Raw genomic sequence first — 12,034 nt, forward strand, 5'->3', positions numbered from 1 at the left:
TACCTGGCATTGATTGACTAATGCCTATCCAGATCCAAAAATGTTTGCTTTGCTAATGCTTGTTTTTAACAGGAATTCAGTGCAAAGAACAAATGAAAATCGATGCATACTGCGTATAATCAAGTGGCTGAAGGCAGACTTTCAGGCACTTTTATTACATCAGGAGATTTAGCTGATTTATAGCTGCAATTAAGCCATTACCTCAGAGAAGGCTGCTGAGAAAGCACAGAGCTGATAGACTGCGTTCCCGGGGGATGTGTGTTTGGTGGGGATTTTGCAGGTAGTGGGTGGGAATTACCATAAGGACTACCATGATCATGGGCGGTAAGTGAGTGAGGAAGTAACCAAAAACTCACAGGCTGTGTCCCTCCTTACAACGCAATACTCAGATCATCACTTACCATAACAACGGTTTTGGCTTAGGGGCAACTCTTCCAGCACCACTTAATAGCCAAAACAAAAAATGAGTGGTCTAGTATGGCTACTGAAATATAAATTGGAGCACAAATTTAGTTGAATGTAAGACAAGCTAGGATGTTTATTTTTTATTATTACTTGTTTAATTGATTGACAATTATTACAGGACCTCTTACAGAGAGAGCAGAAAAGTTTCCATATGCATTCTACAATTCCAGTTATAATCTTGGGTATCCTTTTACCTCCACTTGTTTTTCCTCTGGCCGAGTCTTGAGTGATGATCTTCACAGATCAAGTTTGCGAAAAAAGGATACCACAGCTACCACCCAATTTGGTTTCATCCCCACTCATCGGGCTAATCCACCAATCTTCTTCCTTGTATGTTTGATGTTTAGAAAGTATGTTGCCCAAGTAATTTACCCTTTGTTTGATCAAACCCTCACATGACCGAATTAAAACCCCAATTGTTTCCTTTTGATCAAGGGATTTACAATATGGGCAATTTTTGGCAGGCGACAGTCCTCTAATTTCCTGAACATCATTTGTAGCTAACGTGTTCAGCCGGATCTTCAAAAAGATGTTTCTGAAAGTCTTGTTGTGGAATTTCTCCATGTACCCCAAGAGCTGGTTTATTCTTTTTGGGGTTAAAGGGAGGTCTGTTGTTAGTTTGTATTTGGATACCCGTTCCAGTGTTTCGATTCAGTCATGTTCTGCAACTTTTTTTGTTTTATTTGGATTTGACAGTTCCTCTTCCGTACTGCCAACTTTCTCTAGTGTAGCTTTATTTCGATCTCCCCAAGTCCAAGTATTCATTGTGCTGTTATTGCCTGCTGAACGTTCTTTATGAATAATTTCAAATATGTTTGAGCGTGAGGGTGATATTGTATTTCTATACAGCATCAAGGTATTCCGTTCAACCATTGCTTGCAAGGACATCAGACTTAATTCTCGTCGAATGAGGGCCATTGGTGTCGACAACGATAGACTCAATAGTCGCCGCCAAACGTATCCCTCCAGTTTGACCCAGATTTTAGAAGGAATTTGTGGCATAACTTCCAATCCAATCAGAGATGGTATCACTTTAGCCTTGTAAAATTGAATAGTTGAAATTATGGAAAAACGTCCACATTCCCTGTTAACTGCCTTTGCTTGTGCCGTTGGGCGTTTTATCATTTCGAACAGAATTTCTTGCATCTGGGACTCTACTGAGCTGTTATTCAATGTTATGCCTAAGTATTTAAATTCCTTCACTCTTTCGATCCTTTCTCCGTCAAGGTGCAATTGTACATTTTCAGACCTTTTTGAGGATTTTTCAAATACAATTTCTTTAGTTTTGTCTTTATTCTCAAAATGTATTTTTTATATATAACCGCACAAGTTGTTTAGTTGTCGTTGGAGACCAATAGGGGTCTGGTCTAATAATCATGTCTTCAGCATACAAAAGGCTAGTTATCGTCTCGCCTCCTAATGATGGGGGGGGGGGGGGAGCAAGTATTGCATTAAACCAGCCTGGAGCTCAGGGGCACCCCTGTTTCACTCCTCTCGAGGTCTCAATTGCTTAAGAAAGTTGGCCCTTGCCGTTTAGTTTCCCCCTCATTCGTTTTGGACATTCCCAATCTTTAAGCTTTTGCCAGAGAATTTCTCTATACACCTGGTCAAAAGCTTGGACCAGGTCTATGAAGGCAATACATATTCTGGGGCTTTCATCTTTGACCTTTCCCATCAGGGAGCTTAAGAGTATCATATTAGCAGTTCCCATCTCCCTTGCAAATCTCATCTGGAATGGATCCGTGCAAGTAGCTTTTTTAGCCCAAGATTGAAAGTGATCTAAGGCCAGTGAACCAAACACTTTCCCAATGAAGTCCAAAAGCGCTATTGGGCGGTAGTTCCTTGGGCTGTCTCTTGGCCCCTTTTTGTAGATTGGCACTACCGTTGCGCATTTCCATGATTTCAGGATTGATTTGGTCTGCACGGATCTTTTAAAAACCTCTATTTAGTTTGGAGATCTTTGTTGGTATCGATTCTTCATTGTATGGAATTGTCCAAGGCTCAGTCGAATCAAAATCTATTATTCGACGTTCTTCGCTCGGATTTTGGAAGAGTTTCGAAAAGGGAGACATCCATCCGCCTTCACATACATTATTTTGTAGGGCCTTATCACTTATCAATACTGTGGATTTAATTAGCGACCAAAAATCTTAAATCTACATCCACATATTGTCCATAGCATATCTTCAAAATCAGATTGGTACAGTTTCCGTCTGTAGAACGTAAGCCATTTTTTGTAGTCCTTTGCGATTTGTTTTCTTTTCAATGGTTTCTAAGGTACCTGCCTTAGCTACTTGCCGTTTTGCTCACCCCAAGACCTTTTTTTCCACGAGCAGTGCATCATATGTATGAGAAGATTGGCTGACATTTCTCTTAAAGGTTTTCTTTTTGTGATGGAAAAGGGTGAGTAGGGGTTGATAATCCACCACTATTCCCTCTTTACTTCAGTTTTTTAAATCTATATTCTCCTTGTATCGTTTAGTGAGGGAATTTATGATTTCGACCAGAAGATTGAATCGAATACCCCTGGTTCCCCCTTCAATTTCAGCTCCCATTCTTTCTCTTGACTTGTTTGTTGACTTCCATGTTGCCATTAAGAGGTTATGATCGCTCTTCTTTGTTCTTACGACTCGAAAGACTACGATAAGGGGCAGGAATTCTCTTGATGTAAATATATAATCTATTACTCCGCTTTGCCCTTCTCGTTCCCATGTCGGGACCCGTGATTTCTCAGAGTCAAGCGAGTGAAGATTGTGGAGGTCTCTCAAAGTCATCAACTTTAGCCAAGCAGCTCCTCTACCTTTTGAAGTTGTAGCCTTTGCTGCACTGTTCCTTTTATGGTGTAGTGTAGCACAAGTTGCATTTAGGTTGCCGCAGACGACTGTATGTTTAACTTGATAATCGATTTACGCCTCATCGATGGTCTTTTCTACAATCCTCCAAAAAATTTTGTTTTTTAAAATAATTGTTCCAGAACAGTTTTCAACTCTGATGCTAATAGATATGGTGACTGCAGACTGCTTCTTGGAGACTACACTTATTTTATGTTCTGATGATAAAATCCAAAGAATCTTGAGGGGATATTGCATCGCAAAGGAGGGAAGCATTAGGATTAGAGGTGTAAAGCATGTAGGGAGACACTGGGGATCTTTTGATTATAGAATGCTGGGAGAAAGGTGGTCTGTTTGAGCTGACTGGCTGTTTGTCGAATGGTCTGGTGGATGGACAGACCAGAGTCCAAGAGCTAGAAATGTACCATGGTGCACGAAAAGGCATGCTTATGACTTTTACAGTTTTTGGAGGATTTTGAATGACTTCATATAGTGCTTTTTCAGAGCCTGTCTCTTATTTAATCTTGAGGCATAGCTTTGAGATATATACATATAGTGTTTGCACACGCCATGCATCGCACCTTTTTAGCTTTATTCTCGTTTTTAGGTTTTGAGATATGGGTGTTTTTATCAACAGTTAATATAGATGGTGATAGCTGACAAGAACAAGCCCAAGAACTGGTCATTGGGCTGTGTTCGTGCTGGTAGAGAGATTCCCAGACCCCCCTTTGTTTTGCATGAATTAACTTTGGGTTTCACCCTAAGTTAACAGGGCGATCCAGACGTGGACCCCTTGCTCACTGTTCTTAGAGAGGCAACAGTTTCACCTCACTGATGATGCCCAACAAGGCTGAAACACGTGTATGGGGTTACTGATGGTACTCTTGTTCAAAGGAGAATTGCCTAGCATTTTGGCGCTGGACTGCCCCTGGGCAGGACAAAGGCTGATATGCGGGGAAATTTCTTCTCTGTGAAAGGGACAGTGAGCTAAAGACTTGGTAGAGTCTCTCCCAGGGGTTATTCACCCAAGAACAGGTCATTGGGCTGTGTTCGTGCTGGTAGAGAGATTCCCAGACCCCCCTTTGTTTAGCTGACAAATGTGTATGAATATAAATCTAACTTGGTGTTGTCATTATTTTTTATTTTAAACTCTTTATTGCTTTTTACATAACATTTAGATAATACACAACAAACTACATAACATTCAATCTGGCACGTCGTGTTGGTAGTGTTCAACGTCCTCTTCGTCTGTTTTGGCACGCAATCTGAATCGTCCATATTCGGAGCTTTCGTTGCTCACTTGCAACTGGTCAATTTCACCTTCAGGGTCATTTTACATTGGGACGTCGCCCCTCTCCGAATTTAGGCTTTGTCTAACGCTGCTCCTTATTTCTCCTTGCGTCTGACTCTGCGTTTTCTGGTGCACTGAGATTGTTCACCTCGTTCTCCACCCTGAGTGCAAACAGATCATGTACCAATGCGTTCCATGCCAGTAGTTTATCCGAGCTTTCGCATGTAGTGCCATTGTCCATATAGTGGTTTCTACCCATGTCCATCTCTGCAAGTCCACCCACCATGCTTCTATGGTCGGGCTGGTAGCGGATTTCACTGCTATTGCTATGCGAGGCTTCGCCAGGATACACATCAGGTCTTTCATTTCGACTAGGTGTGTTCTCTGCTTGCCACCTCTCGGGAAGAGTCTTAGTAGATAAGATTCGGGGGTCCATGCTTGCATGTGGATTCCGCCCTCCACCGCTTTTGCTTTAATACTTTCCCAGAATTGTGTTATTACTGGGCAGGCCCAGAACATATGAAGCATATCCAGTTTTTCTGTTGCGCATCTCGGGCAGTTGTGGGTTGCTTTACTCCCCATCTTTGATATTCTATTTGGGGTAAGGTATGCCCTGTCTGTAACAAGGAGTTGTTTGCCAAGACCTGGCATTCATGGAGAAGTTCTTGATGTACCTTAAAGCTCTTGACCCTTCATCTGTGAAGGTTTTTTGGAGCTCTACTTCCAACTTTCCCCGTGCCGGGTATTCCTGCGTATTGTGGCTTTTCTGGAGCAGTTCATAAATTCTGGACACTGTTTCCCCATTCGACCACATTAAACCTTGTATCAAGTGTGTCCACTGTTTTGGTGTCTTCTGGCAGATTCGGCCATCTCTTTTTTATTGTTTTTACCATACAATGTAGAGCATGATTTGGCCTTTGCGTACACCATACTCCTATCAGGGTATGTAATTCCACCCATTGTCCCACTTTCCACAAGTCACCGACCTGTGCAATTCCTTTGGCTTCCCAGTGGTTACAGTATTGGGTAAGAGCTCCAGGTCGAGTATTTACAAGTCCTGCTAGCGGGATCTGTGCCAAGCAGGGGTCTAGGGTTCCCTGGATCTTCCATGATTTCTTTTCCAGAGGGTCAGACCCAGTTTGACCAGTGTAGGGAGCGTTCGGAGTAAGGGTTTCTGAAAGTGAACCCCAATTTACAGGGTCACCCCTTAAATATATTGGGGTACCACTGCTCACACCAGAGTAAATGCACCCCTCTAGGGAATTAAGGCCATGAGTCTTCATCTTGCAAGGATAAAAAATTTAATCTGTACAAATATGAGAATTGGGGGGGAAGGGCATAGGACTCTTTCACCCCCCCCCCCCCCCCCCCCCGACCAGCATTCTGTCTTCGTGGCTGGCTCCTGCAAACTAATGGCAAGCAAGCAGGTGCCTTTATATACTGTTCAACTTGGTCGCTGGATACCGGCATAGTTCATCCAAAATTGTTGTTCTTGCCTTTCAAGGGATTCTGCAATCTTCCTTCTTGCATGGCCAGGTTTACATTTAGAGCAACCTACTTAACATACTGCTGCCTCTGCAGGAATACATTGTAGCTCTGGTTTAGCATCATTTTCTATATTATAAACAGTTAAATAAACACATCTTCCCGCCATACTCTCAACACTTCACTCAATATTCTTATATTTTTATCTGGACCAGTAATTCTCCTTAAAACTGTTTTCCCATACTGTTAACTTCTGTACATGAGCCCCAGCCTGTCTGTGCGTTTTGATAGACAGGGAACAGCTGCTCAGTTACCTCGTGCTCTCTGCAAGCCTTAGCAAACCCTACGGCGGTGCCTGTAGTCTATTTTCAGCACAGGCTGCATTCACTGTGTGCTTTGAGAAAAGCCAACTACAATTTAAGTTTTACAAATATATTAATCTAAATAGTTATTTGCACCTTATATTTAAAATTCTAACTATCTTCATTTAGTGACCCTCCTCCCCCTGTACTCTTGTAGTGCTTACAAGTTAACAGAAATCTTGCCTAATTCTAAAGCGCTTTGGAAGCTTATGAATGAAAAAAAGCACTAGCTCTTTCCCAACACTTCTCCGTCCAAATTAACTCTCTCAGGTAACAGTTCTGCTGTGCAGGTTCCAATAGCAGCGTATCTATAGTTGTCACATCCCCCAGCCAGTGTACCACAAACTGTAGCTGCCCCGCAAAGTAGTACCAGTCGAAGTCCGGCAGTTTGATCCCTCCTGACTCATAATCCCTTTGCAACGTGTGCAGCACCAGTCTATTTCTTCCACCTCCCCACAGGAATTCCCGTGCTGTGGTGTTCAGTTCTTTAAAGAATGTCCTGGGAATATTGTGGGGTATGTTTGTGAAGTAATGCAGGAGGCGGGGTGGTACCGTCATCTTCAGCAGGGCTGCTCTACCTATCATTCCTAGTGGCAATGTCTTCCAGAATGTCATTGACTTTACAATTTTCTCAAGTGCCACCTGTGTGTTGGCCTTATGTGTCTCTATGGGGTCATGATATACATCTACCCCCAGATAGCGGAAGGTACGAGGCGCCCATGAGACGTTTAAGTCTGGGAGTCAGTGTGTGCTAGTTTCCCTGAGTCCGGCTAGGCGGTACAGGGAGGATTTCTCTCTAGTAATAGATATTCCGGACAACCTGGCAAATGCTCCCGTTACCCCTAACAGACCTGGCAGATTGTTCCGTGGGTCTACAGCATATAGGAGCATGTCATCTGCATGGAGTGAGACTAGGTGAAAGACGTTATCTATCCTGATTCCTGCCTCGCTATATTCTGCTCTCAGAAAAATAGCCAGGGGTTCTAGGGCCAATAAGTGATGTCATTATTGTCAACTTTGTAATGTGTTTGGTATTGTAGTTTGCAAAAGGCAAACATTCTGAATGTACGTTAGATGAAATACGTTTCTTCAGTGGAAAAAGTCCCAGATGTCCTTGTTTCACAGAAATGTTGGTCTTGGTCTCCGTTTTAGTTTCAAGTGTGTGCCCTTTTTGTGTCAGTACTTTAATGGTTATTACTTGCAGTGTAATGGTGTGACCTTTGTTGCTGTCCTTTAGTCATGTCCTGAAGTGAAGGGAGTCAATTTTAACGTAAAGCAGCCAAACCCCATTGGCTTTGTCCGTGCTTCTTTTATTATGCTACTGTCCATCACTAATAAAACTAATCTTTCTTTTCGCTTTGCTTACATTTCTAGAGGACTGGATTTGTTTGTATTGATATGGATACATTAATTTTCAGTATTTTAATGGAACAACCATCCCCTCATTTTTGTTTGGAATAATTTCCATAATTGTACTGCAAACTATTGCTGATAGGTTTACTTAAACAACATTCTGACATTTTCCATTTTTATACTATGCCATATTTTCTTTTTTTGTGCAACTGATTTTCTTTAGTCCGTTTCCTTTCATTCGTTGGTGCCTTCCACAATAGATGGAATGTTTATTCTTGAAGTTATTTATTGCTATTATTCATACTGTTTGAATTGAATGCTGTTTTGGAAGATAGTAAATGCATCAAAAATATGCCTGTGCTGTATGTACCAGGCTTTCAAGAAATAGTAGTCATGCATTTGGCGCAGTTCATGACATGTGGTTATAATTTCGTGTGTAATGCATATGGTGACTACTGCCAGGATGCCCAAATCCATATGTTTTGGGACCCAAGCGAGGCCAACATTTTGTTGATAAACCATTTGTGCTTGGGTGGAGCCTGCTTTTTTGGGGGAAGGCGTTTCTAGTGGTGTGTAAAGTTTTTGTTAGGTTACTGCTTGGGAAGTTTCCTTTTAACTTGACTATGACTTCCATCACATTGATGTACTTTCTGATATTGTATTAATGTGGTGGAAAGTACATTTTTCCAAACCTACATACCATGCTAGATTACTCTGTTAATTCTCCTTCATATTGATGCGTTATGTTTCTGCTGTAGGAGCAGTTATTGTGTCTCTGAAAGTGAATAGAGGTTTCCTAAGTTAGGGTTATCCTTCTACCATAACGGACCATTGAATAAAGCTGGTGTAAAATGTACTCGATGTAAAATGTTTGCTTCAGAGTCATTAGATGATGAGTAATTGAGAGAATTGATGATGCTCTTTCATGTGCTCTGATTTATTTGAGTCCTAACAACACGCTTGTCATTCTAGTCTTTCCTACCAAGCAAAACCACTATACAAAAGTACCCCTTTTATAGACACATTTGCCTGTAAGTTTTCCGAAGGAATGCTTTGCTTCATACCCCCTGTTCATACGTAAAAGTGCACACTGTGTTCCAGCCACATCCTAGAGGTCCCTTTTTACAAGCAAAATAGGCAGGCGCAGGTGACATTATTTGAGGCAGCAAATATTGACTTCATCTTTGAGATTCCAAGCTGTGCACACAGGTAAAATCACAGGTAAAATTGCTTACTCGACCACTTTTGTTATAGTTAGGAGCTACCACTCCTGCTGCTCTCTTAACTTTTGAATTAGGGATTATACAGTTTACAGATGACTTACTTTGTTGGTACCAGCAAAACAGTGCCTTTCGTTGTCGAGTTGAAGCTGTGAAGGGGGTTAGCACAATGTATTATTGATAGTAAAAGGGGATTTGTTTACTAAACATCTACCACTATTCAGACTTGCAACATTTGAGTTCTGTACAGATTAGGGCAGTAGGTGCATTAACCCTTTGAACAAACAAGTCAACATTTGGCACTGAGCAAAAATGAACTCTTAATGTACCATGGAGGTTAGTTACCTATGCACCGTAGCCACAGTCATCTTATTTATCCACAATATTGTAGCAGTACATTTGATTTGTTGTGCACAATAGGATTGATTAAATGAATATTGCACTAGAAATAGCTTGTCCCACTGGCTCAAGTCTCCCATCTTCGAGTACATTTCTAAAGGTCCAGACTGTATTGCTAACTTAGCCATTTTCGTATACATGTGTTTGGCTGGGAAATACCTAGATCAAGGGTTCCATGAGCACTGCCAGGCATATGGATCCTTGTTTTATCCTGAACATGGGGCCCAGGTGGTGGCACAGCGCCTATTGACCCCAGCCACTAACATCACAAATAAAAACGCATTTAGCTTTCTGCCTTGTAGCAACAAAAGACCCTTTTTAGCCGACTAATATGTAAAATGGATAGTAATTCTCCCATACTGGTATACTTTAAAAGATTCTATGTTCTAGAACACTTCTTGTGAATTTGGTTTAAGGCAACGCTGGAATGTTTACAAAAAAATCCTTATAATCTCCATATTTCCTTCACATTTTTGCTGAAATTGGAGTTTCAGCCATCGGCATAATGAAGAACTGGCTCATAATTAGATATTACATTTTAATCCCTTTCCAAGGTGCACAGGTTTGTCAGCGTCCTGGAAGTGAATAGAAATTATTTTCACTAATTGCTCCTCTGGTAGGTTTGACAACTAGGTTCTGTTAGGATCTGTTGAGTTTATCCACTCCAATGTGTTTTAGTCCCACCTCTTTTGGTGTTGATCTGAGTTTTTTTAATGAAGTCTCATCCCTGGGTTATAAAGGATCTTCCAACATAACTAGTACCAAAACGCATCCTTTTGGCTGATAAAAACCTTTTTGACCTTACTGTTCTTTACTAACAACTGCACAGCAGATTTACACGTTCAACCAGCAATCTTTTTTTCTGTAAACGTAATATTACACATATTGACTTTATCAATGCTTTCCTTGTATCTTAAAACGAAATGAATGTTTATAGGTAGTACATTACCCCCGAGTACCAAAGACTTGCACGTTGATTTGTAAAGGGAAATTGTTTATTTACAGTCGGAATAAGTATCTCCTAGTTAGTGTTTTTTTTTAGACTTGCAAGATTTGCGAGAAGCACCATGCATATCTTCTTTTAAAAAGGATATAAAGAAACATGTATTTAGGAATCCAAGTCCTAAAACATCCTGCTTTTTATTTTTACTTTAAATTGTTGCTGGCTTCCTTTGTTAGAAAGGGACGTCTGACCTTGAAACAGGAAACCAAGCCCTGCAAATTACAAAGGTTCTTTCTTGGAGTTGCTATGCTCACCCTTCTTTAAAAATAAAGCCATCTACATCCTCCTACGCTCGCTATGCAGAAGCCAACTCTAGTGGCTGAAGCAGCGATGTCTCATATAGAGAACCTTCAGCTACATCCCTTTCAGTCCAAATATAAATGACAAAGAGCATCCTGGTGTTAGTTATATTTGTTGTCTCTGCTGTGTTTCTGTCCTTTTAAAACTATACACTTCTGTTCAATAAATATTTTACAAATATGCAAAAATACTTAGTGGGCTCAACCAAAATAAATGCATTTGTCTTAACCCCTTAGCTATGTTCATCATAGTTCTGTAATAGCTGCTCTACATGGGTGGTGTTTAAGCGAGTTAAAAGTAGCAATCACTACCACTTTATTACTTAATGTACCTGGCGGCCTTCCCAAGGAACGCCCAAGAATTCAGGCGAAACAGACGATTTGGAATTAAAAGGCCAAATGTTTATTATGCAGTGCAATACATACAATTAGTAATATATTGAATTATTATTAAACCCCTTGCTGGTTGCACCCAATAAGCAATGAGAAAATGCTATTCCAGGTATGGGAAAGTGGTCAGATTTCCTGCCGGTCCTCTGTGATGATCAAGAAAGCCAAATCCATCTAACTGGCCTCTGGTTTGAAGCCCCTCTCCCCCCTAATCCCCGCAACTCCTCACTGACGCCACTAAAGTACTGAGTTTCAATGGCCATGGGGTACATTTCAGTGTCCACATTTATTGGGAAATATCATAGCAATAGAACAGGGATCCACTGGAAGGTTCTGCAAAATATCAAAGAAATCTGTTTCCATAGTGGTGGGATGGGAAAGAACTTGGAGCACCATGGGAAAGCATGGAACCATAAGCTTGATGGTTTATATGACACCTACCCCTCAAGCCCCACATACCAGGCTTACCTGCCCACCATGCACTGCAGTAGGTAAGACAGTGCACACTCTAGTTGACATAGTTCTGGGAATCATAGTGAGAAATTAAATCCTCTTAATCCTCCCTTCAGCCGCATTACTTCAACCCTCTCAATGGTGGATGGTGGTGGGCTTTTGCGTTGTGTACTATCGCCATTATGTGGAATTGCTCTTTTATGGACCCCAGCGGTATCTGGGCCTTGCCTTCATGTTTCAATCTCTCACAACTCCTTGGTAACCTCTCTTTTAAACTATCGCCCTACTCATTATTTACAGTAAGTCACCAAAGGCTGGTGAATTTCCTTAATAGGAAGAGTGTAAAGATTTCCAATTAAAGTGCGTGAGCGACGCATTTTAGTGAGGCGACCCAAGCCAACCAAAGGGGGTTTGTGGGGTGGTGTTCCCACAAGCAAAGTTTTTAAAATTAGTGAATATGGTGCGTTTTACTGCACACTTTTG

The 12,034-nt window shown here is 41.3% G+C and overlaps 1 protein-coding gene across 9 annotated transcripts in view; it reads left to right on the forward strand.

Annotated features, from left to right (window-relative positions):
- The window catches only part of DOCK9 (dedicator of cytokinesis 9), a 2,709,375-nt gene that overhangs the window by 635,852 nt on the left and 2,061,489 nt on the right, over positions 1-12,034 (forward strand). The gene's annotated exons all lie outside the window — the stretch shown is intronic.

Source organism: Ambystoma mexicanum, chromosome 7q (genome assembly GCF_040938575.1).
Source record: "Ambystoma mexicanum isolate Mex_15411 chromosome 7q, UKY_AmexF1_1, whole genome shotgun sequence".
In the NCBI taxonomy this organism is placed as follows: domain Eukaryota; kingdom Metazoa; phylum Chordata; class Amphibia; order Caudata; family Ambystomatidae; genus Ambystoma; species Ambystoma mexicanum.